This window comes from Cupressus sempervirens, chromosome 8 (assembly GCF_028749045.1).
Source record: "Cupressus sempervirens isolate cs-2001-9-10 chromosome 8, ASM2874904v1, whole genome shotgun sequence".
In the NCBI taxonomy this organism is placed as follows: domain Eukaryota; kingdom Viridiplantae; phylum Streptophyta; class Pinopsida; order Cupressales; family Cupressaceae; genus Cupressus; species Cupressus sempervirens.
Window position 1 is genome coordinate 761,832,459 of NC_143125.1, and position 25,116 is coordinate 761,857,574.

Below are 25,116 nucleotides of genomic sequence, written 5' to 3' on the forward strand. Positions count from 1 at the left end.
TTTCTGATTATTGGAATCTTTTCAACTCAAAATTCTTCATGTTTTCAAATTTTTTTTTAAAGTCAACTCAAGTCAACTATGGTCAAATCTGGTCAACTTTTGGTCAAACTTGGTCTTCGAGACCTCGAAATCATTGCAAATTAACTCTGAATCTACTTTTGATTTCTTCAACATTCTGTTGAATCTTAGATTTCTTCTACTACTTTATGTCACATTTCTGGTGTGTCATCTTTCGATTTCACTTTCGAGGGAGCATGATGATTACATGATTGAATACTTATTGCTTGGGGCATCTTGTTCCCATGTTATGTTCTCATCATTCGGGGCATCTCACCACTAGGGGCATCTTGTTTCTCTCTTTCTGGCATCTTTTTCATATTGTCATCATTTGATTACAAGTATCAGGACAATCTAAACCTTTACTACTAAGGATCAAGCCTCATTCTGGGGATGATTCTATGACTCATAATTCAATCTTGCTATCTTTTATCAATCTCAGGTATCTAGATGTTCTATCTGGATCCTTAAAGGTTAAGCTCCGTTCTAGAGATGATCTTTTAAATGCTTTCAAATCTTAGGTATCTAGATGTTCTATCTGGATCCTTAAAGGTTAAGCTCCATTCTAGAGATGATCTTTTAAATGCTTTCAAATCTCACGTATCTAGATGTTCTATCTGGATCCTTAAAGGTTAAGTTCTGTTCTGGAGATGATCTTTTAAATGCTATCAATCTCAGGTATCTAGATGTCCTATCTGGATCCTTAAATATTAAGCTCCATTCTGGAGATAATCTTTTAAATACTTATCACTCTCAACTATCAAGACATTCTATTTGGATCCTTAAAGATTAAACTCCGTTCTGGAGATAATCTTTTAAATGGCATCAATTTTGGGTATCTAGACATTGTGTCTGGATCCTTAAAGGTTAAAATTTGTTTTGACTGAAACCTTTAAAATGCTTACCAATTTTAGGTATCTAGGTATTCTACTTGGATTCCTTGGTATTAAGCTCTATTCTAGAGATGGTCCTTAAAACCTTATTAATCGGTCTCTGTATCATCAATTTCGGAACCAATATGATTTCTTGATCTTTGCATCATGCTTTTTGATTTTCTTTAAATTGAACGTGCTGCTCACACATTCATTCAAAGAGGGGAAAAATGTAATACCCCAAAATTGGCTCATTGCCATGATACCAATTCTGGTCTATTCTGACCAATCCTAAGACCTATTCTAATAGGCAATTCTTATTCTGCTTCTTGCTACTTGACTTAATTGTCAGATGCATAAATCTCTAATCTGCATTCATCATGCTCATTATTTAATTCCTATAGTATTTACTCATATTAGTCACATTAAACGTATTGATTAATATTTAATATAATTATTAAGTATTTATACTTTAATTAAATTAAATCGTCACCTAAGGCTAATGTACTAAGGAATTAAAAATATTTAATTTAATAATCATACTCACTTTAATTAATTTAATGTGGTTATTCAATTAAATGAAAAAGGCATTTGTGAGGTCATATCTCACTTTATTTAATTAAATAATATCTTCAAAATCTTCTCTTTAGTTCTAAATAGAAACTTTGAGTGAACTACTTCTCAAAATTAGAATCAATCTAGTTAACTTACTCTCTCACTCATGGAAAGTTCAATTGACTTCTCATCACACTCAAATAAAAACCAGTTCACTTCACCTACACAAGGAAGTTTCCATCTTAACTAAATCTTTTCTTCAATCCTCACCATTGATCCAAGTTGATCTAACCTGTTGATGGATTCCAAGAATTCTATTTAAGGGACTCATAATTCCTCATTACAAAGGTTGAATTGAATTGGGATCGAATTACTGCTATGTTATACACTCATCTAGGTTATTATATTCACATACTTTCATTTTCTAGATTAATATGATTTAGAATTAATATGCATTCATTTAGTTAATTCTATTTACATGTTCTTAGATTAAATGCATATCTCATGTTAGAATAATTGCATTCATATAGATTAATCACATTTAAATCCTTCGTTCTTAGAGGGTCTAGTTGCCTGCACCTTGAATATGAGGATATTAAATAGGGAAAATCCCTTTAGATAGAAGGCAATAGGTTGGCTTGCAAGACTATTCTTGGGTGAACAATCTCATGTTCATTCTAGGACTAATCCACATACAATGATCGTGTTGAAGTGTGTGTGTTACAATTGAGGCTGCATTCCACACATACAAGTTGATGTTGTACCTAAATAAGGAGCTTATGCTGAGACAAAGTCTGAGGATTAGGAAGCTGAGGTGGCAGAAGGATGCCTGTAGATTGATGCTGCTCAGTTTGAAAAATCCCCATTCTCATGCAATGTAGGAATTTGCAAGCACCTTTATGAGCTAGAAGTTAGTCAAGAAGATTGTGGTAGATGGAGAAAAGCCTAGTGAGGAGAATTATTTATGGATGGTTATCTTGGGCATTCTAAGTTTTAAAAATTGTTTCAAACTATTTGCTTAACTATTTTTAATTGAAAGGCTAGGTTTTGATGGAGGCCTTTTCGTGGTTGTAAAAAACACTATAAATGCTGGAGCATTAAGATAGGAAAGGGTTAGCTTTTAGTTGCATAGAAAAACTTTGATAGATTAGTGTTGTTAAAAGTTTCTATTTTGTGAAGATAGTAATAGACAAAATGTATCCATATATGTAGATGTTGTTTCTTTAAAGACTTTGTGCCAGGGAAATTTATTCGGATATATATATATATATATCTATCAATATTTTTTTATGGTTTGAAACTTGGATTTCAAACTAAATTGTAAGCAGTTACTTTGAGGGCTATGATGAATAATTGTGGAATATATCTATTGTCATTTCTTCTAATTGTTATGTCTTTCCTTTATTCGTAAATTTTAGTTTAAGTTACTATAGGATTCAATTTGTTACCAAATCTTATTCTATTATGGAATGACTGTGTGCTTTCCAATGGCTTATTTGATTCTTGAATTTGTTAAATTGCACCTGCATACCTAGGAGTATGTGAGAGATCCTTAGGCACTTTCTGGAAAAAGTGTATGATTTTTTATTCTTTAGTTATTTCAAATTCATTGACAATCTTTTGTAAAGGGAGTTGTACTTGTAAAAATTTAGAGGGATACGATTAACTTAATGTTTACCCAACTATTGTGAACACCTTTGATTTCTTGCCTTGGGCATAGATTGAATTATTGGATTTTATAGGAAAGAACAATCTATTTACCAACATAGGGTCATGATAAAAAGTTTTGTGGACTTCTTAAAGTAAAACTGTATGGATGCTGAGTGTGATGTTGCAGAGGTAATGCACCAAATCTAGCAGATGTCTACCCAGGACACAATGCAGTTTTAATGCAGAACTCGTATATCCCCACTATCCCACATTCATTGGGCAAATAGAAATTCTAATGTTTAAATACATGAAGAGTCACATTTTCAATGTCTTAACAGACACACATTTTGAAAAGAGAGAGACTCTCCTAGTGGGCTTCGGCTAGCTTGACGACCATAATGAAATTTACAACCAAATAGGCTGACGTGCATTGTTGATGTGGTGGAATTAATGGACTAGTTTGGTGAACTAGGATGTGACAAGTTATGCTTAATAGAGATCAACTTCTGGGTCTCTGATCAGTAGATTTGGAATTTTGTGAGCAACGTCTTTACGTGAAAAAAAAAATGTTAGTTTATTAAAGAATTTCCATGACAAGAAGAAAACATCATTGAGTTAGTACACTTAGAGGTCTTTAGTATGATAGGGGTAACCTCTTATGAAAGTGCAAATTACTTTGTTTCCTTTCTTGATGATTGTACTAGAAATGTTTGGGTTTATGTGATCTCTAGGAAATCTGAAGTTTTCTCAAAATTTAAAGTTTTAAAAGGTATTGTTGAAAATAAGAGTGGGCACAAAATAAAATGTTTTAAAATGGATAATGGAGGTGAATTTTTTTTGTTGGAGTTTGATAAATTTTATGCAGATGGTGGTATTCAGTGAAGGTTGCGTCAGTCACTCCTCAAGTAAATAGGGCAACAAAGATGCTCAATTGAACCATTCTTGAGAAACTCGGTGCATGCTTTCTAATGCCAGTTTAGGCAAGGAATTTTTGATGGAAGCCTACAATACAACAATGTATTTGATTAATCAAAGTCCTTCCTCTTTTTTGGACTCAAGAATTCTAGAAGAAGAATGGCTTGGAAGAAGGAATTCCTACTCACATCTTTGAGTTTTTGGGTGTCAAGCATGTGTTCATGTTCCTAAAGAAAAAAGGAGCAAGCTAGATTCAAAATCACAGAAGTGTATCTTCATGGGTTATGCTGAAGATTAGTTTGGATTTTGACTATGGGATCCTATTGCAAAGAAAATTATACAGAGTAGAGATGTGGTATTTAATGGGACAAAGTTTCCAGCTCTTCAATTAGCACCACAAGAAGGAGTTACCAAAGACTTTATTCTTATGTCTCTATTTAATATGAACACTTCTTCAATAAATTCTCAGCCTCAAACTATGGTTTCTACCCCTACCTCTATTTTAACTCCATTTCCTTCTATGTCTATAGAGAGTGATTCATTCAAAAATATTACAGAGCCATTAAGTTATGGTTATGATTGTCAAGATTTCTCTCTACACACATAGAAAAATCCCATAGAAAAACATGGAATTATTAATGTCTAGCCTTCATTTCATACTCTTCTAGAGCATGTTAGTCAACATCCTCCTACTAGAATCCATGGAAATGTGAGAGAGTATTGACTTCAAGTTCACAATCACAATGCCAATGTGTAGGGCGAATGGGCATCCCAACACAGTTGAAACCTTGACCGACATGTTAGTAGTTCTTCACATTCAACCAAGGTTCATTGCTAGAGACAAGGCATGGGAGAAAAATATGGTTGGACTTTTAGGAAAATTCAACCTTCTATAGATTTTGCTCACAATATTTTTCAGTCAATAGTTCACGGTGATGAGAAGGGTGTGTATGCCACTCATAGGGTTGGGGATCCTAGTTTTGAGTATAATGATATGCAGGACTTGTCACGATAAGTCCATGCCCACTCCTTACTTTAGACTCTCCACAACGTAGTCTACATTCCTCCAGTGATGATTTTGATAGTGAAGAAAATGGAACTTAGGCTGTACAAAAGTTTGGGACTCGTAATTCTCACTTGAAACTCCACAATATTGGAGATGAGAACACAATTCGAGCCCCTTCAATTTACAATCAATGAAACCCTGAATCAAACCGAACTCCATCATACATTGGTGCTAGGAACAATTTGGGTTATTCGATGGATACCTCTAGCCATCGAATTCAATAGAGGACTTACACATCTTCAAAGGGAAGCAATTATGAATTACAAAGAAGAAATTATGAGAATTAGATTTACATTCCAGAATTAAGACATTCTACAAAGGCGAGAAGAATGCCTGCAAAATATTCAGAATATGAATTACTTTACTCTAAGGAGGAAGATCCCGAGATTTTAATCTTTGATCAAGTGGAACCAGTTAATCTCAAATATGCTTGCATAAGTACTGATAAGAATCCATGGATGATTACCATGAAGGAAGAGATGACTTCTTTTAAAACCAATAAAACTTTGGATTTAGTACCACTTCCACCCAACTATAAAGCTCTTAAAAACCATAGGGTATATAAAGTGAAAGAGGAAGATGGAGATAGGAAGAGGTACCATGCTTGGTTGGTTGGTAAAGGGTATGCTGAACAAAAGGGAATAGACTTTGCTAATATTTTCTCACAAGTTGTGTGGATGACTACAATCCGAGAAATTTTGGTATTGGTATCCATTTGGGATCTTGAACTAAAATAGCTTGATGTCAAGACAACTTTTTTACAAGGTGGCATCAATGGATAATTGCACATGGAAAAAACTGAAGGATTTTTTCAAAGAGGCAAAGAAAATTTCTATTACTGACTGAAGTGTAGTTTATATGGGCTTAAGAAAGCTTCAAGGTAGTGGTGCATTAAATTTGACCAGTTCATGGTTGAACACAACTTCATATGGTGTGAATAAGATCTATGCATCTACTATAAAAGGCTTCCTAATGGCGAGTTTGTGATTCTCCTACTTTATGTGGATGGTATTTTGATTGTTATTTCCTCTTCACAAATTGTTTGCAAGCTAAAGAAAGAGTTAGCTTCATGGTTTGCAATGAAAGATTTAGGGGCTACCAAAAAGATTCTTGGAATGACAATCACTAGAGATAGACAAAAGAAGGTGCTTACTTTGTCACAAAAATCATACATTGAAAAAGTTGTAGAGTAGTTTGGTATGGCCGAAGAAAAAATTATTCCAATTCCTCTTACTCCTCACTTCTGTCAAACTTTTGATTTGTGTCCCAAAACACAAGAAGAGAAGGACTTTAGGAATAAAAATCCTTATAAATCAATGGTTGGTAGCATAATGTATGTTATGGTTTCTACATGCCCTAAAATTGCTCATAGAATGGGAGTAGTTATTAGATTTATGAGAAATCCTTGAAAGCCTCATTGGGAAGTGGTTAAGTGGGTATTACGGTACCTCAAGGGAACTTCTGATTATGCATTATGTTTAGGTAGAAATCATGTTCAGATGCAAGGATTTAGTAATTTTGATCTAGCCAGAGATTGAGAAACATGTACATCTACTACTGGTTATGGTTTCCTATTTGTTGGGGCTGTCATTAGTTGGGCCTCAAGGTTGCAACATTGGGTTGCTATTTCTTCTACTAAAGTCAAATAATTGGCTCTTTTTGAAGGTTCTAGAGAGATGATTTGGTCGTAACGCTTGTTTAACAATCTACATTGGTAATAAGATGATTATGTATTATTTTTTGATAGTCAAATTGTAATTTTTATGGCTAACAATCATTCCTCTTAGCGTTAGTCCAAACATATTGACAAGAATGCTCACTATGTTCGCTATGTGGTAGAAGAAGGAAGCTTAAAAGTTTCCAAAATTTACATAAAGATCAATCTGATGGACATGTTGTTGAAGGTTGCTACCAAGGAGAAGTTTGAATCTACTAGGACTTCTCTTGGCATTGTTAAAAAGAAGTAGGTGTCATGCACAAATTTTGAACAAGACACAAACACACACATACTACTCAATAATAATAAAAAAATTAAAATTTGAAACACTTTAAGAAACCATATCAAATCATTTACATATTATTGCTACAAATTTTCAAATATATCTAATCATATTCTAGGAAATATTTAAAGTGAAATGTATTCACAACTTTGACATGTCTCTTCCAATATTACAATCACATCTGGATCTTACAATGAAACAAGATTTACATAAACGAAGATCTACATGTGATCTTTTAAAATATAAAACTTTTAAAAATATTCATAATAAATCATCTTGAAATCTCAAATAGAAAATGAAATCTTCCAAGCTTTTCTTCAACTCAAATCCAAATGAAACCTGTAGAAAACAACATTGAAGACCATGGAGAGCTCACCTCCCAACCTAGGTCTCTATGAGACCAGCCACCAAGATTGGAGAACCAAGACCAACCAGGTAACAATCAAGCACAACCTCATAAAAAAAATTAAAAATGATACAACATTTAACACCCTTTTGAGCTTACACAATAGGTTACCATAGAAACCAATATAATGGGTGAAGGTGTGCCTAAAACCCTGAGGAGAAGCAAGTTACATAAAACCAAATTTTCCTTCACAAGGTATGCAAAATAATTACCAACTCTCACAAAATTTCTCCCCTTATCATCCCCAAAGTGCATAACAATGTACTAGCACATGCAACCTATACTACATGTGTATCCCTCTTCCTTCCAAGAAAGAAACTCTACACTCAAGGGAAAGGCCCAACTAACCCCTTCACCTAAAAACCACCTCTTCCCTCCCAAGGGTGAGTAATGTCCTTCCACACCCATAACATCATACTCTCAAAATCAAGATAAATAAAATAAACAATAGAAATTCATTCACACCCAACAATACAACATGGACAATGAACAATGCACATATGCATCTATAGCCAAATTTACATAAATTTTATTCAAAAAAACAATACAATACATAATTCCTAAAACATGGCAAAAGCTCCAACCTTTCTCCAAGCTATGGCAAATGAGCCAATTTGAGAAGAGCCCTATATCCTTCCTTGATCAAATCTCCAAAAATAGAAAATCTCTAAAACTAGAGAGTAGGTGAATGAATCTCCTATTTTCAAAAATTCCCTTTAATAAGAAAAAAAACTCAACTCCTTTTTTTCCATTATGAAATTAAAAAAAACTCCTTAACTCTACCTAAGTTTCCCTATTTGATTGAAAATCCAACTCACTGAAGATAAGGTGAGAAGTTGGTTAAGATTTCTTTCATTTTCGCAATACTTTAAAAATGGGATTTTAAAAGGGTCAAAAAAGTGATTCAAACTAAAGTAAAGTCAAAATTAAATCCCTAACATATAGTACTAACATGTAGGTAACTTAATTTTACCAAAAGAACACCCTAGGACTCTAATAAAGCCCTCTAAAGTCACCTTAAACATAAAATTCGAATTTAATCTAATTAAAGCCTTCATATGATAATTTTATGTAAGGGGATATAACTTAAACATTTCTAATTGGTTATAAATGAGGTTTGATGTCTTTTGCCAATATCTAAATCTGACTTGCCACTTATACACATAACAATACAAGTGCCAAGTGACACGATAAAATATACACTTAAAATTACAAGTGGAAAATCTAATCTAAAAACACTCATTCACATTATGTTCACAAAGTAAAATACTAAACAACGAGGCTAAGATCTCTTCATTAGATATAGCCTTAGCATTCTTAGTAGATACAAAGGTATAGTCTTGGTTCTCCATTTTACTACATATGGTCATTTCTCGCACACTCAAACTGCATATCAGTAGTCCAAGATAAATAAATCATATGCATATATAAATCCTAACTCAATTCTATATTCATAATTGAATCAAAACAAAAAGAATTTCTCAATCGAATTTCAAATACCATTTTTTTTCATTTCTAAACCATTGTGCATATATAATACTAGCATAATCAAATTAAACATGATATGACCATTTTGCTACATTTTACGATTTCCAAATATATAATCCATCTACCCTTTGCATTCAAATATATTTTCATACTCCTCAATAAAATAGTTATCCAAGTACATAAATACAAATAATCATCATGTATCATCATAAGTTCAACATCATAATAATCACTATAAAAATAAAGCATCCCATAGTATCAAATAGTCTGAATAATAGTCCAAAATAGTGCAACATATAATAAGGTCTCAAAATATAAACTAGTATAATATTCTATGATGGGATAGGGTGAGGCCTCATAGTAGGTTAGCATGTAGAGCAAGGGAATGGGTGATCAGTTGAAGCATCCCTTGTCTTCAAGTGGGAGACAAGTGGGAGATTGTTGAGTATGTGAAGACCAACGGTAGCTTCGAATTTTATCTCCAATATATTATGTCTCTTCAGTTGATTGCTTGTGATCTATAAATGCTAATTGTATCCATTTGTAAACTCACTCTTTTCAATCAATAATATTCCTCTTCTCTTAGTGTGTACATAGTCATGATGTGTGGTGAACCACAATAAACATTAGTGTTTATGCATCTTGTTGTTCTGCACTTTTTGATTAACCTTTCAATAGGCATCCCAAGTGCTATAAGGACACTAGAGTTGTCTGTTTCATCAAAAGTTGCTTCATTTACCAAAAGCATGGAGTTCTATTATAGACTAAATAATCCCCACCTATCAAATATGGGGAATCTCCAGAAGCTTTCAAGCTTTAGAGTTCTATGAAATTTGAATGTGCTCAAACTTGGAAAGTTTGGGATAAGGGAGCCTCCAGATCTTACATGTTGTCTATTGTTGGAGGTTTTTTACCTATTCTCACTATTGTATTTAGTGATCTTGCCAAAAATTTCATCTCTAAAGAAGTTAAAGAAGTTAAGGTCATATGATTTTTGGAGTTTTGAAGATCCTCCTAATTTAAGTGGGTGCAATGAATTACATGTATTTCATCTAGTGGATAATGACAATATGGAAGGTTGCAAAAAGTGGTAGAGTGCCAACAATTAGAGGAAATAAAACTAAGTTGCCCTTGTGAGGATAGCATCACTTGTGATAGAAATTTGGATTGGCATCGCGGTGAGGACAATGCAATAGATTATAGATTTGTGAATGGGAATTTCAACAATGAGGTTTCCAATTATACAAATGTTGATCAACATTTTGAAAATCCTAAGGATGATGCCACAAATTATAGAAATGTGGGTTGGCATTTTGATGACGAGTTTGTCAATGAAAAAAATGTGGATCTTAAGATGATTACAAGGTGAATCTCATTGAAGGTTACGAGGATCTTCAGAGTTGTCTAGAGTGGTTTAAAGATGAAAGCTTCCAAAATTAAAATGATATAAGTGTGCCATCAGTATTGGTAGAGTGGGAGTGGCTGAAGGGCAAGATAGTGTTGGTGATGAAGTATGTCCGTGGAGGGAAGATGCATTTCTCTCTCACGTCTCCCTATTAATTTCACAAGTGAAGCAGATGAAAATGATATCTTTGGATGGATAATCATCCCAAGAGATTACATAAGAGCATCGAGCGAGGAAATCTTTCAATGCCCATCCACATTTAGTTCATTCAAACAAGTCATTATGTTGGTTCCAAAATAAATAAATTATTTGACACTTTTCTTATGTTCTCATGCAGCTGCTTAAGAATAGAATCTACTTAATTTTAAGCAAGTCAAGTGTCCCCATACAATTTTTTAATTATAGGGAAACAATAATTTATAATTTTTCCTTAGTTTTATGGAGTAGTAGCTGCTTAAAAAATAAAAATAAGAATTAAACAAATGGGAGGCTGAAAATATGCAGCTACTGTATATTGAAGAAAGTACACATGTTCATCAATTTTTTTAATATCCTATTTATTTTCCTCCAACTTACCTTTCACATTTTGTTTTCAACATATACAATTAAGAATATAGTTTTGAATAATATTTAATAAGATTGTTTAAAAATAAGCGGCAAATATTTTATGCATGGGGTCATCAACTCCTCAAAATATGCCTTAAAAAGTTCAATAGTTGTGGCTAGTAGAAATAAGCTAACCATCAACATCAGGGCCTATTGGATTACAATCTTAATCAATGAACACAAATATCTCTTAAGGGTGCATTCTTCTACTCTTTAGGTTTTGCCCTACCAAGACTAGTGTACCTTCTAATTATACATCTTTTTTAGAATATTTAAAAGGTAAATCAACCTCATCCCATTAAGTAATTGAAAATTCTACGATGAAAACATAATTTACTTACTAAAAATCCTAAATTAGATTTCATCAAGAATTAATGATTTATTTATAGACTAATTCCTTTTCCATTAGACTATAGAGTTGTATTTCGTTAGACATTTATGTACCTTTTACAAGACAATCTAGAAGCCTACATAGACCATCAACCATCCAATTTTTTTAATATGGTCACATCAATACCTGAAACACATGGCTAGTTTGATTGAATTTAATCACATGAATGGAAACCAAATTAATAATAACAATAAGATCATATTTCCATTGTTGTTTACTAATATTTGGACACGTGCGAGAATTGGAGAACATGCACAAGTTTTTCAAATGACAATTATACATTTAGTTTAATTATTGCAAAGGACCAAACTTGAAGAAAGAAAGAACATAGTAAAAAATCCATTTGTTTTGGAAAGGGTCTATGTTTCTCTCTCTCTCTCTCTCTCTCTCTCTCTCTCTCTTTATATATATATATATATATATATATATATATATATATATATATATATATATATATATATATATATATATATATATATATATATATATATATATATATATATATATATATATATATATATATATATATATATATATATATATATATAGACACACACACACATTACATTTTTTCCTATCTCTCTATATCCCTTGCCATAGTTATAATATATTTTAAAATAATTGTGGCTTTCTTGAAGAGGAAGCGAAAAGTTTCTAACCATTTCACATGTCATTTGTAATAATTTCATAAAAAAACTTTCAAAATTCTACAACTATTGACTCATGCAAGATGACTCTCTTCCTTCAAAACATCCATATATCATTGATTTCCAAGTTGTGTAGAAAATCTTCAATTCGACCCCCAAATTGGTCTAGTCCATCCCAAAATCTTCAAAAAGAACTTGAAGTTTTTCTTTGTCCTTTTAACCCTTCAGCATGGTCATATCACTCTTGAAGATGACATAATAGGCATAGAGATTTCAAGAGGAATCCATGAGATTCCATGAGACCCATCAACATGATATGGTTCCTCATTTGAGGAAACTTTGACTATAGGAAACCCCATTATAATTGTCAAACTATCCATTGAGAATAACCAATGAGAAGGCCAGTTTAGTGAATTTTGATCACCAAATTCATGCCAATATTAATATGCACTAAAATTTCTCGTATGAGGTATGTAACCCTTGGGAATAGAACTTTAATGATGTCACAACTAACCATTTTCTAATGTGTCACACACTTATCATTTTTTTCTATGCTTAGATGACTTATTGCATTGAATGAAATTCTTTTAATTTCAAAGTTTGATCCTCTATAAATCCAAGTGGTGATTTGTTATCTTTGTTAGGATTAACCAAAAACATAAATAATAATTACATGCAAGTATAACCAATATCAAAAAATAATAAATCACATAGAAGAGAACACAATAAACAAAGATTTAACGTGGTTCACCTAATCCTTGGACTACATCCACCAATAACAATATCAATATTCTTATTATCTAATGATTACAACCTGAATAGAATCCATAATCCCTTCTAGTTCAATACCACCACAAGAAGCTACAATCTCATCATACATTATGAACTACATAACCCTAAGCCATTTTATACAATCTATTTTGTTGCTTACAAAATTAGGGCTAGAATAATTTATCTAATAGAAAAATAGCAGCTAACACCTTTTACAATAGTAGTGTCATTTTTGGCTTTGGGGTTGTTCCCTCTAAAAAACCTCGCAAGGGCACTACACCTCAAAACCCCCACAGGGTGTTGCCCCTTGACCCCACCCTGTGTTAGATTGTGGTGACTGATCAGGAAAGTACTGTACATACTTCATAATTACTGGGGTTCAGGGCATTGCCCCAAAAAAAAATTTTGGGTACTATTCGCCATTCGTAGATTTGCCACTAAAGTTATGGCTAATTATGGCTGACATGTTATAACCCTAAAGCGGTTTGATACTTGTATAAAAGGGTTTAGGGTTGGGTATTTTTTCATTATTTTGTGATGCGAAATTGCTTCTTGCAGCGGTATTGAGCTGTAAGGGATTACAGATTGTAATCAGGTTGTAATTACTAGATTGTAATAATATTGGACTTGCTAATTGGTGGACGTAGCCTAGGGATTGGGTGAACCACATTAAATCTTGGTGTCTTGTGTTCATTTCTGTGTGATCTATTATTTTTTGTTATTGGTTATATTTGCATATAGTTTTTATTTCTATTTGTAGTTTATCCTAACAAGTGGTATCAGAGTGAGGTTGTCTTTCAGTTATCCTTTGTAGGAAAGTCTCATGGTTGAGTGGGAGTGATGGCAGATGAGGGTAAGCTGAGGGTTGACAAGTTTAATGGTTAGAACTTCTAGTTATGAAAGATGCAAATGAAAGACTATCTATATCAGAAGGATTTATGGAAGCCATTGGAAGGCAAAGCCAAGAATTAGGGAACTATGTCAGAGGCTGAATGGGATCTTTTAGATAGAAAGGCACTCGAAAGCATTTGGTTATGCTTGGCACCATCAGTGGCATTTAATATTACAAAAGCAAAAATGACAGAAGATTTGATGAAAACCCTAGCGACACTGTATGAAAAGCCCTCCACTTCAAACAAGGTATTTCTCATGAAGCGTTTATTTAATATGAAAATGGCAGAAGGTGGATCTATTGCAGATCATTTAAATGAGTTTAATACTATTACTACTGAGTTATCTTCTGTGGGTATCAATTTTGATGAAGAAATTAGGGCTCTCTTGATTTTGAGTTCTTTTCCTGAAAGCTGGAATGGCTTGGTAATAGCGGTGAGTAATTCTATTCCTGGATCTAGTACCCTAAAATATGATGATGTGATCGGTGTTGTTTTGAGTGAGGAAACTCATAGGAAATCCTTAGGTGGATCTACATCAGGAAGTGCTTTGAATGTACAAAGTAGGGGTAGAACGACTAAGAGAGAAAATAACTCTAGAAATCATGGGAAATCAAGAGGAAAGTCAAAGGGGAGGAGGTCTCAATTGAGAGGACCAAACGATTGTTATTTCTGTGGGAAACCAGGGCACAAAAAGAAAGATTGTTGAAATCAAAAGAAAAATGAAGGAGATAAATTAGATGGAGACAAGGAGGAAAATGTGGTAAGTAACAAATCTGGAGGATGCTTTGCTTCTATCTTTAGAAAGTGTTGATGATTCATGGGTTTTAGATTCTAGTGCTTCATTTCATGCTACACCTCACAAAGGTTATTTCATTGATTATGTCCAAGGGGATTTTGGGCTTGTTTATTTGAGGGATAATGAACCCTATCAAATTGTTGGAAAGGGAAAAATTAAGATTAAGTTGCAGAATGGAATCATTGGCTACTACATGAGGTAAGAAATGTTCCAAGGCTGAGTAGGAATTTAATTTCAGCGGGGCAACTCGGTGATGAGGGTTGTGTAGTTACTTTTAATGATAAAAATTGGAAGGTTTCAAAAGGTACCCTTGTAGTAGAAAAAGGTGTGAAAGTAGGCACCTTATATCTTTGTACAGGTTATATTGTTCCTTCTACTTTGATTGTTTCAGAGAAAAATGAATGTTTAGGAACAATTGCTACAGTTGAGCAGTGAGAATAAATAGCTGTTGTAGATTTTGATACAACACTGTGGCAGAATAGACTTGGGCACATGAGTGAGAAAGGTATGAAAGAACTTCATTCAAAGAAAGTTTTACCAGGTTTGAAATGTGTTAATATGGATTTTTGTGAAAGTTGTATATATGGAAAACAAAAGAGAGTGATTTTTGTAAAGACTGGGAAGGAAAACAAAAAGGAGAAATTAGAGCTTGTGCATACAAATGTATGGGGACTAGCTTAGGTATCTTCCCTTGCTGGCTCTCATTATTATGTTATATTTATTGATGACGCAACTAGAAAAGTATGGGTTTATTTCCTTAGACATAAATCTGATGTATTTCAAACTTTTAAGAAATTGAAATGCTTGGTTGAAAATGAGACTGGTGAGAAATTAAAATGTCTTAGATCTGATAATGGTGGTGAGTATTGTAGTCATGAATTTGAAGATTATTGCTCCTCTAATGGTATTCATGGACAGAAAACTATTCCAAGGACTCCACAGGAAAATGGAGTGGCTGAACGCATGAACAAGACTATAATGGAGCGTGCAAGGAGCATGATGTTGCATGTTGGGTTGCCCTTACACATATGGGTGGAGGCTATCAATACTGCAATATATTTGATTAATAGAGGTCCCTCTACTCCTTTGGACTGTGGTATTCTAGAGGAGGCATGGACTGGTAAGAAGGTGAGTTATTCTTTTCTCAAGACCTTCGATTGTGAAGCTTTTGCTCATATAGACTCTAAAAATAGAACCAAGCTAGAGGCAAAATCAAAGAAATGTTTCTTTGTTGGATATGGCATTAATGAATTTGGTTATAGGCTTTGGGATTTTGAAAATCATAAAATTGTTAGAAGTCTGGATGTCATATTCAATGAGAAGTGTTGTAAAAGGATCTGTTGCAGCAACATGAGAAGAAAGAAGATGATTATATAGTGCTAGATGATACTCCAAAAGCTGTTGTTCCATCCATTCCTCATGATGTACAACAACTATAACAATAATTACCACACACACTAGTGACTATTAGACAGTCAACAAGGCAAATTAGACCTCCACAAAGATTTTCTCCCTCTTTGTATTCTATTTTACTTACTGATGCTAGTGAACCTGAAAGTTATGATGAAGCTGTGCAGGTGGATACTAAGATTCAGTGGGAGTCTATAATGAAAGATGAAATGGACTCTTTGATGAAGAATAAGACATGGGATTTGTGAAAATTGCCTACAGGTAAAAAGGATTTACAAAATAAGTGGGTTTATAGGTTGAAAGAAGAGGAAGGAGGTAAGAAAATATTTAAGGCTAGGTTAGTTGTAAAAGGATTTGCACAGAACAAGGGAATTTATTTTGATGAGATATTTTCTCTTGTTGTTAAAATGACTTCTATCCGTACTATTTCAAGTCTTGTGGCTATTGAAGATTTGCATTTAGAGCAACTGGATGTTAAAATAGCCTTCCTTCATGGTGATTTGGATGAAGAAATCTATATGGCTTAGCCACAGGGATTTGAGGTCAAAGGTAAGGAGAACTTAGTGTGCAAATTGAAGAAAAGTTTATATGGCTTGAAGCAAGCACCTCAATAATGGTATCTAAAATTTGACAGGTTTATGCTTGAGCATGGCTATAATAGGTGTCATTCAAATTATTGTGTTTATTTTAAGAGGTTGGATGATGATACCTACATTATTTTATGTTTATATGTTTATGATATGCTTGTAGCTGGGTCTAACATGGCTCATATTAAGAGGTTGAAATGCCAGTTAGCACATGCATTTGCTATTAAGGATTTGGGTGCAGCAAAACAAATCCTTGGTATGAAGATTTGCGGAGATAGGAAGAATAGAACATTGATGCTATCTTAGGCTAATTATGTTGAGAAGGTGTTGCAATGTTTCTCTATGAAGAATGCTAAAGTTGTCAGCACACCTTTACTTGGTCATTCAAAATTGACTAAGGAGATGTGTCCTAAGACATAGGAAGAGGATGATAAGATGTCCAAGGTACCCTATGCTTTAGCTATAGGAAGCTTGATGTATGCTATGGTATGCACTAGGCCAGATATTGCCCATGTAGTGGGAGTTGTTAGTAGGTATATGAGTCATCTAGGATTTATGCATTGGAATGCTGTCAAGTGGATTCTCAGATATTTGAGAAGAACATCCAATAAGTGTTTACACTTTGGGGGCTCTACTACTGATTTACAGGGCTATGTTGACTCAGTTTTGGCAGGGAATATTGACATCAGGCAGAGTACTACAGGTTATGTCTTTGCTATTGGTGGGGCAGCCGTGAGCTAGGTTTCTAGGTTAGAGAAGATTAATGCTCTATCCACTATAGAGTCAAAATATGTTGCTGCTATAGAGGTAGCCAAGGAGATGACATGGCTTTAGTTCTTCTTGGAAGAATTAGGACATTCTCAGAAGGATAATTATTTGTTCATAGATAGTCAGAGTGCCATTCATCTTGCAAAGAATTCAGCTCTACATTCTAAGACCAAACACATACAGTTGTTGTGCCATTTCATTCGGTCAGTTTTGGAGGATGGACAGTTAAAGCTGGAGAAGATACATACCAATGACAATCCAACAGATATGTTGACAAAGGTTGTAACACAGGAGAAGCTGAGCTCCTCTTCAACTTCGGTTGGTCTTTTAGACTGAACATGAATAAAAGAACAACAGAGTCTAGGGTGGTTTGATCCAGTGGAGGCCCCATGTGGTAGTGGTATTGCTCCAAGTTTAGTCTCAAAGTGGGAGACTGTTGTTTAGTGTGGAGCCTAATCAGTACCCAAGTGGGAGATTGTTAGATTGTGGTGACTAATCAAGAAAGTAATGTACATACTTCAAAAAAAAAAATTTGGTACTATTCGCCATTCATAGAATTTTTTTTGTTACTATTCACCATTCATAGATTTGCCACTAAAGTTATGGCTAATTATGGCCGACATGTTATAACCCTAAAGCAATTTAATACTTGTATAAAAGGTTTTAGGTTTGGGTATGTTTTCATTATGTTGTGATGCGAAATTACTTCTTGTGGCAGTATTGAGTTGTAAGGGATTACAAATTGTAATCAGTTTGTAATTACTAGATTGTAATAATATTGGACTTGTTGTGTGGTGGATGTAGCCCAAGGATTGGGTGAACCACGTTAAATCTTGGTGTCTTGTGTTCATTTTTGTGTCATCTATTATTTTCTATTATTGGTTATATTTACATGTAGTTTTTATTTCTGTACGTGGTTTATCCTAACACCCTATACTATGATAGGGACCACATTGAGTCCCTAGACCTTGGATGGGGTGCTTCCCCTTGACCTTGACTTGGGGGATCTACCCCCAAACTCTTGTAAAAATAATCTTGGGGGAAACTGCACCAAATACCTTTGAGTTTGATTAGGCCCCACATCACAATAGTCTTATCAATTAAATTTGCACCTTTATCTTCCATCCACTACTTTCTATTTATTAGGATAATCATGTTTTCATAGTATCACTATACCCAACTTTTCTTCTATGTGAAACCTATAGTGTTTCCATTTCATAGTCTTTGAAAAATATCCCCTATGAAGTATATCCTATCGTCAAAGACGCCATCTATAGTTATAGAAGTCTTTTCCTTTAGTATATTAAAAATAAATAAGTCACATCTTATTGTATAATCATAGTCTCTTTGAAACATTTGTGAACAATGAGTTTATTTTAAACTATGTTGGTTGACATTTCTTCGAAGTTATATTTTATAAAATGTAATTAAAAAAAAAAAAATTAATAGTGTCTTTGGTTTTATATTTAGTCTTGTTCTTTCACATTTTGTTGGAAAATTAGTTTTCTATTTTAAACTACAAAAAATATTCACAAAACAAGTTTTAGAACTATAAAACTTATTTATGATAATGAGAAGAAATATTTTATGTTTAGACAAAAAGAATATTCTACACTTATTATATTATTTTTATTATGTGGTAGATACATGTTTGGGAAAAAGAGCCTCACTGAAAAACCTCATTATTGTTGCAACCTCATTTTATTGTACTCATCAAGCAAATAAACCTCTTTAAACCTTGTAAGTGCTTTGTTTTATTGTTGCTCTAAAATTGTAGATTGCTTTGTATTATTTGATCTTCCATTCCAAAAAACTATGGATGTATCTCTTTCCACTTTCAACTTCCACCTATAGATATTGCACAAAAATGTGTTGAAAACATATTGACACAAGTATGATAAATGTGTTTCAATCATTATTTTGTCACTGATGTCAAACTTTCTACTTGTTGGTAAGACAATTGTTTATATGATTTAAGTACTATCATTTATTTGATTGATGAAGAGGATTTGATCAAATGAGGTAACTGTTGTCACAAAAATTTGCACCCTTGTCCGAAGATTTTACCTAAGAACAACATTGTGAAACATGGAAACAACCTCCAAGCTGTCAGACTTGAACTATGAGGTTGATTCTTCGGAGAAGGCCAACTTCCTTTGCTATCACGATGCACCTAACCACTCTTGGAGAGGAAAAGGGAGAAGGAATGCATAAAAGAAAACTACCTAATCTATTCTAAGGAGGTGAAGCACCAAAATAGAGTGTTTGATCTTATCTCTGCCCATAAATTTATAGTTAACCAACTATAACCTCAAAGAATATAGATTTAGACATTCCTTAATCCAACAACCGCATGTAGATCAGACAAAAAACAATTCTATTGGAAGAAACTTCAGTTAATATCATTCAAATGCCAAAATAGATACAATCATGTAAATTGTAGAATATAGACAAGAACATTAACCAGAGGCAAAGGAGTTTGTATAGTGTGTTAATGGTTGAAAGAGATGGTACAAAGAATTACAATGGCTCAAAGGCATGAGAAATTATAGTAAAATGCATGGGATGCAATACTAGAGAATCAGAGAAAGATCAACCCTTTGAAAGGGTACAAAACTTGCTTTTATAGTTGAAGCATAAATGAGAAAATTCTACTGAAAGCCAAAGCACAACTACCATCATTAAGGTTACAAAGAATAACCATAAAGATCAAGAAAATCTAATCTTGGAACAAACCCAGATGCAAGAAAATCTAATATTTTGCCAAAAGAATGACCTTGAGAAGAAACAAATGATGGTCATTAATGCACAAATGGGTAGATGGATAACTAGGTGATGAGTGCATGCTCCTTTTGCATTTAGTAGGCATGGCAAATGCTAAAAGCAATCTATAGACGATTGAAAGATTTGATCTTCCATTAAAGAGTTGTTTCTTCCTCGCTATCAGCAAACCAAGTTAGTTGTATCAATAGGTCAATAATATTCAATGTTCATCCTATAACTTTCCTAAAATTCTATTGGTTGGAGACCCTTTTTTCTTTTCTAGCTTGGACAAGTGAAACACCCTTATCATGGTCAACTCAAGGTTCTATGATCATATGATTTTCAACTCATCTTAACATTGGGCCTTCCTTGAAGTCTCCTTATGATCTTAGAATTGCCTCTATGCTAAGACAAACCCTTTTTCTTCATGTCTTCAAAATAATCTTCAACCACACCTACGATGTTACAATAACCACATATAGTAAGATCACAACCCTCCTTATCATCCTTTGTGATCGTATGCTTCTACAATGCTACGATAGCTAAATATCTTAACTTCAGCAACTCCAAGAATTAGCTTCAAGATCTTATGCTAGATTGTAAGATCATAGCACAAAAAATTCATCTTATCATCGTAGCTCTGACTTTTCACTCTTGTGATCTCAAAATAGGAACTAACAAAATTGGGCCCACCGAGGACACATGTTAAGACCTTTTCATGTCACCATAACTAAAAATTGATCATTTTCTTGTAGTGACATAATGAGAGATGTTGATCTTCTTCCATCTGATGACCTAGAAACATACAACCAATTTATCAACCATGCCAGAATTCAAACCACTTAGAACTCATCCATGTACCAACTTGTCTGACATTGTTCCACCTCTCCTTACAAGTCTTTACTTTTTCAGCTTGCCAAGGGAGTGACATCACCTGGTCCACACATCACAATGTCACTTTGTTGCCTTCCATAAAAACCTTGTAACTTCATAAGGTGACAAGGTGATGATCGTAGATCTAGGAAGATTTGACGGTAGATGAAAACTTGCTGATGACTTGTGTTGACCAAAGAATAACAAAGGCCCCACCTAGATGCATGTCATACTATCACTTTGTCACATGAAATAAAGTCCGTGTTTTTTTGCAAAGCCACAAAGCGACGTTCATTGATTTGGGAAGATCTGATGGCTAGGAAACTACAAGCCGGTGGAGATATTAAAACATGAATTTAACTTTGTGGACTTAGGATATAACGTATATAACCAAAGTATTCTCACATTCCCTAATGTTTGAATTTTCAAATATATGAATGTTAGGGTATGCTTAGGCCTTTGAATTCAATTTTTTGGTGAGAAAGTATTTTTGGTTAACTGTAACAATAACACCTAGAGGAAAGGTTGAGCTATGATATGAAAAGGAGTACAAGAATTCATTAAGATAATGCTATTATAGTGCATTGATAATCTACTTAAGGTTGCAAAGGTTGGTTACACTGACTACGTTTAGAAGAACAAATTAAACAAAGTTTGTCTACCAAGCTTAATATTCTTCATAGTAGGTACCGAGAAAAGTTAGTGCAAGTTGAGCATAAAATTAGTTGGAGCCTAGCAAAGTCAATTTTAGTGTAAGCCGAGTAAAACAGTGTAATCCAAGTAAAGTTTAGTTTATGGCAAGCACCACTAAACTTTAGTTTGTGCCGAGTGATTTGATAGAGGATGTTGAGAAATGCAATATGTGCCAAGTTAATGCCAAGTGTCAGAAGCTAGTTAATGCCAAGTGCCAACATTATGAGAAAGATAAAGAATTTGATGAATTTGAGTTAACAAGTTTGATTTCTAGGATTGTGTGAACCGTGTGGAAGATAAGGTTGGTGAGTTGGTGGCACAAAATTCATGGTGAACCATTTTGAGGCAAATTCAAAGAGGATTGAAGGATAAGTTTATAGAAGGGAATGAAATGAAATGAGGGGTAGATTCATTGAATCTTACCTAATTTGACCTAACCCTAAAATGGATGATGGAGGATGAACAACAAGAGATCTTAATTCTCTATTTATAGAGATGGCTAGTCAGAAGAAAAAGTTATAATGTTAGAGAACCTAAGGAAGACAAGGAGTCTAGGGTATTGCTTCATTCAGTGACCTAAGTAAATAGACTGCATTGGCAAGAAAAGAAAGAAGGCTTAAGGGTATGGATGCTTAAAGGGTGAACAAGCTATCAGAGCTAAAGTATATGAAAGCCAAGTAGAATGGAGGACTGAAACAAAGATCTATAATTTAAAAGTGTGTTCTAAGTTGTTATCGAATGGAGCCTTACCGTTACTTTCTAATCATTGTATCAGTGTAGGGTAAATCCTTTGGATTAAGGTTGACCTAAAAATCATTTGTAAATTCTTTAGCTAGGTGACATTCCAAGTGAATGATCTAAAGTCCTCTAACAAGGCTCACTCCTAACAGAGTGATTTAAATCCTTTCACTAGGTCACATTTAATAGTGTTCATTATAACCTTTAACAGGGTTGGCCTTTCACATGGCATCACTTCAGAAGAGTGAGAATGAGTAGCATGTTACTGGTGGTTTTTCCCAAATTAGGTTTCCACATTAAATCATTGTGTCAAATTTTTTATTGAATCTATTATGTTTCATGTTTACATCTCTGCAAAGTTGATTTGACAGTAACCTACAAGTTTAAGTGATTGCATAATCTAATGGATGCATGCATGATGAAAATGTTTTATGGATACAAGTTCACTAAGCTTTGAAAAGTATTATTTGAACACCTAGACCTTGGATAACTAATTCACCCCCGCTCTGAGTTATTCTAAAGAATTCCAACAAAATGGTTTCAAAGAATGAGAGATCGAAGAAGTCTCATACAGGGACAAGTGTGCAATATTTTTTCAATCTTCACATCAAGTTTTGTCTATAAATTGTCAATTGTCATTTTTTGTCGATTTTCCATGTTGGTGTATATTTTGTTGAAAACAATTATTCAATTTTATGTTTTCTTTGATGTTACAAAAAATTTCAAGACTTTACCGAGCAGTCAGTGACAACCTAGCTCACTTAGGCATCGAAGACAGTGTCCTGTGTATGTTGAGCATTTAGTTATAACCAAGTTTAGAGACAATATTGACCAAGCTCTGTCAATTAATAAAGCAAGGTTGTTATTGACTGAGGTCATTTGGTTATCAAAGGAAAGTCAATATTGACTGAGTTGGGTTGGTCAATGAAGGATCTTATGCGTTGACTGAGTACTCAATTATGTATTAGCTGACTGTTAGCATATTAAGTTTCACAAAACTATTGGTTAATACAAGAAGACTTAAGGGATGAAATTTTTTTAATTAAAAGAGTATTCAAGCCAACTTGACAAGGTGAATCATATATATGAAAGGTCAAGTTAAGGATTGAAATGCAGAATTGAAGAAGATGAATTAAGGAAGTGAATTTGAAGGATATCTGTAAAGGGAAGAACATCTGAGTTGACCAAGCTGCAGAGAACATTCTGATCAAGGAGGATAAAGTAATCAAACTAGAACTAAGATCTGAATTAGAAAATTTAGGTGCATAAGAAATTAGGTCAAGTCATTGTTACTCTCTAATAATTGTATCAGTAAATCAAATCTCTTAATAGAGCTAGCCTAACAGCTATTCAACAAATCCTCTAACAAGGCATCATTTCTAGATTGAAGTATCTGAAGACCTCTAACAAGGCCACAGCTAACATGGTGAATTAAATCCTCTAATAGGGTCACACCTAATAGTGTGTTTTTTAACCTTTAATAGGGTTGGCTCCTAATAGGTCTCCCTTTAGAAGAGTGAAAAATACTAACTAGTTGTAGTTGGTGGTATTCCCAAATTGGGTTTCCACGTTAAATCTTGGTGTCTCTTGTGTTCATGTAATTTCCTTTATGTTTCTGCAACTACATTAATAAAGGCTAATCACATAAGTATCTTATGATCAAATTATCTTTGTGTTAACTTAGTGAGAGTAGTATATTCAGTGTTAACATAGTTACATTAGAATATTCAGTGTTAATCGAGTTACAATAGGATTTGGTTTTCATATTATGTTGACATATTAAAAGGGACTTTGGATTTGAATTTTTAGTAACTGATTCACCCCTCCCCTCTCAGTTACTCCTTTCCATTTCTAATAATTGGTATTAGAGCTATTGGTGCTTGCAAATAAGGTTTCAAGGACCTAAGCTAGAGATCAACATGTCTTACAAAAGGGAAATTCCTAAGTTGAATAGAGATAACTTCCAAGCATGGAAGGAACTCATGAAGATGCATTTGGAAAGAATTAGAGACATAGGCGTACAATACCTCAAGATCAAGTATGTGGCACCTATTGGACCTTTGTCTATGGATCAAATTATGCTAAAGAAGAATCACAACATAGTAATAATTGACATCACCTCTACTTTCAATTATGCTAAACTTGATGAAGTCAAAGATTGTCCTATTGCTCATGAAATGTGGATCAAGCTAAAAGATATCTATGGAGGAGATGACAATTGGAGGAGAGCTAAGGTAGCAATTCTAAGACGTTAGTTTGATTAGATGAAGATGAGAGAAGATGAAAACATTGCACAATATTGTGAAAGAATCAAAGCAAGTGTGAGTGCAATTAGAGCCTCAAGAGGGAAAATAGATTCAATGTGACAGTGGTCAGCAAGGTACTCAGAACTCTTCTTTTTGTTTATGCAACTTGAGTTTCAGCTATTCAAGAAATGAGATGTGATCCCAAAAATGATATAACTTTGGATGCACTAGTGGGAAGGTTGACAAACTTTGAGTTAGATAACTTTGATAACTATGTTCCTAACTCTGGTAGCATTGAGTATGCGTTTCAAGCTAAACTATCACTCAAGAAGAAAGGTGGAAAATCTAAAAGAAATTTTTTTGATAGTGAAGATGAAGATAATTCTGATGATGATGTTGAAGTCATTGAAGCCTTTCTTGCAAGAAGATTCCCTAAAGGAAAAGGAAAGTACATAGGTAAAATACCTCTAATGTGTTTTTCTTGTGAAGAATTTGGTCACATTGCTACAACATCTCCAAA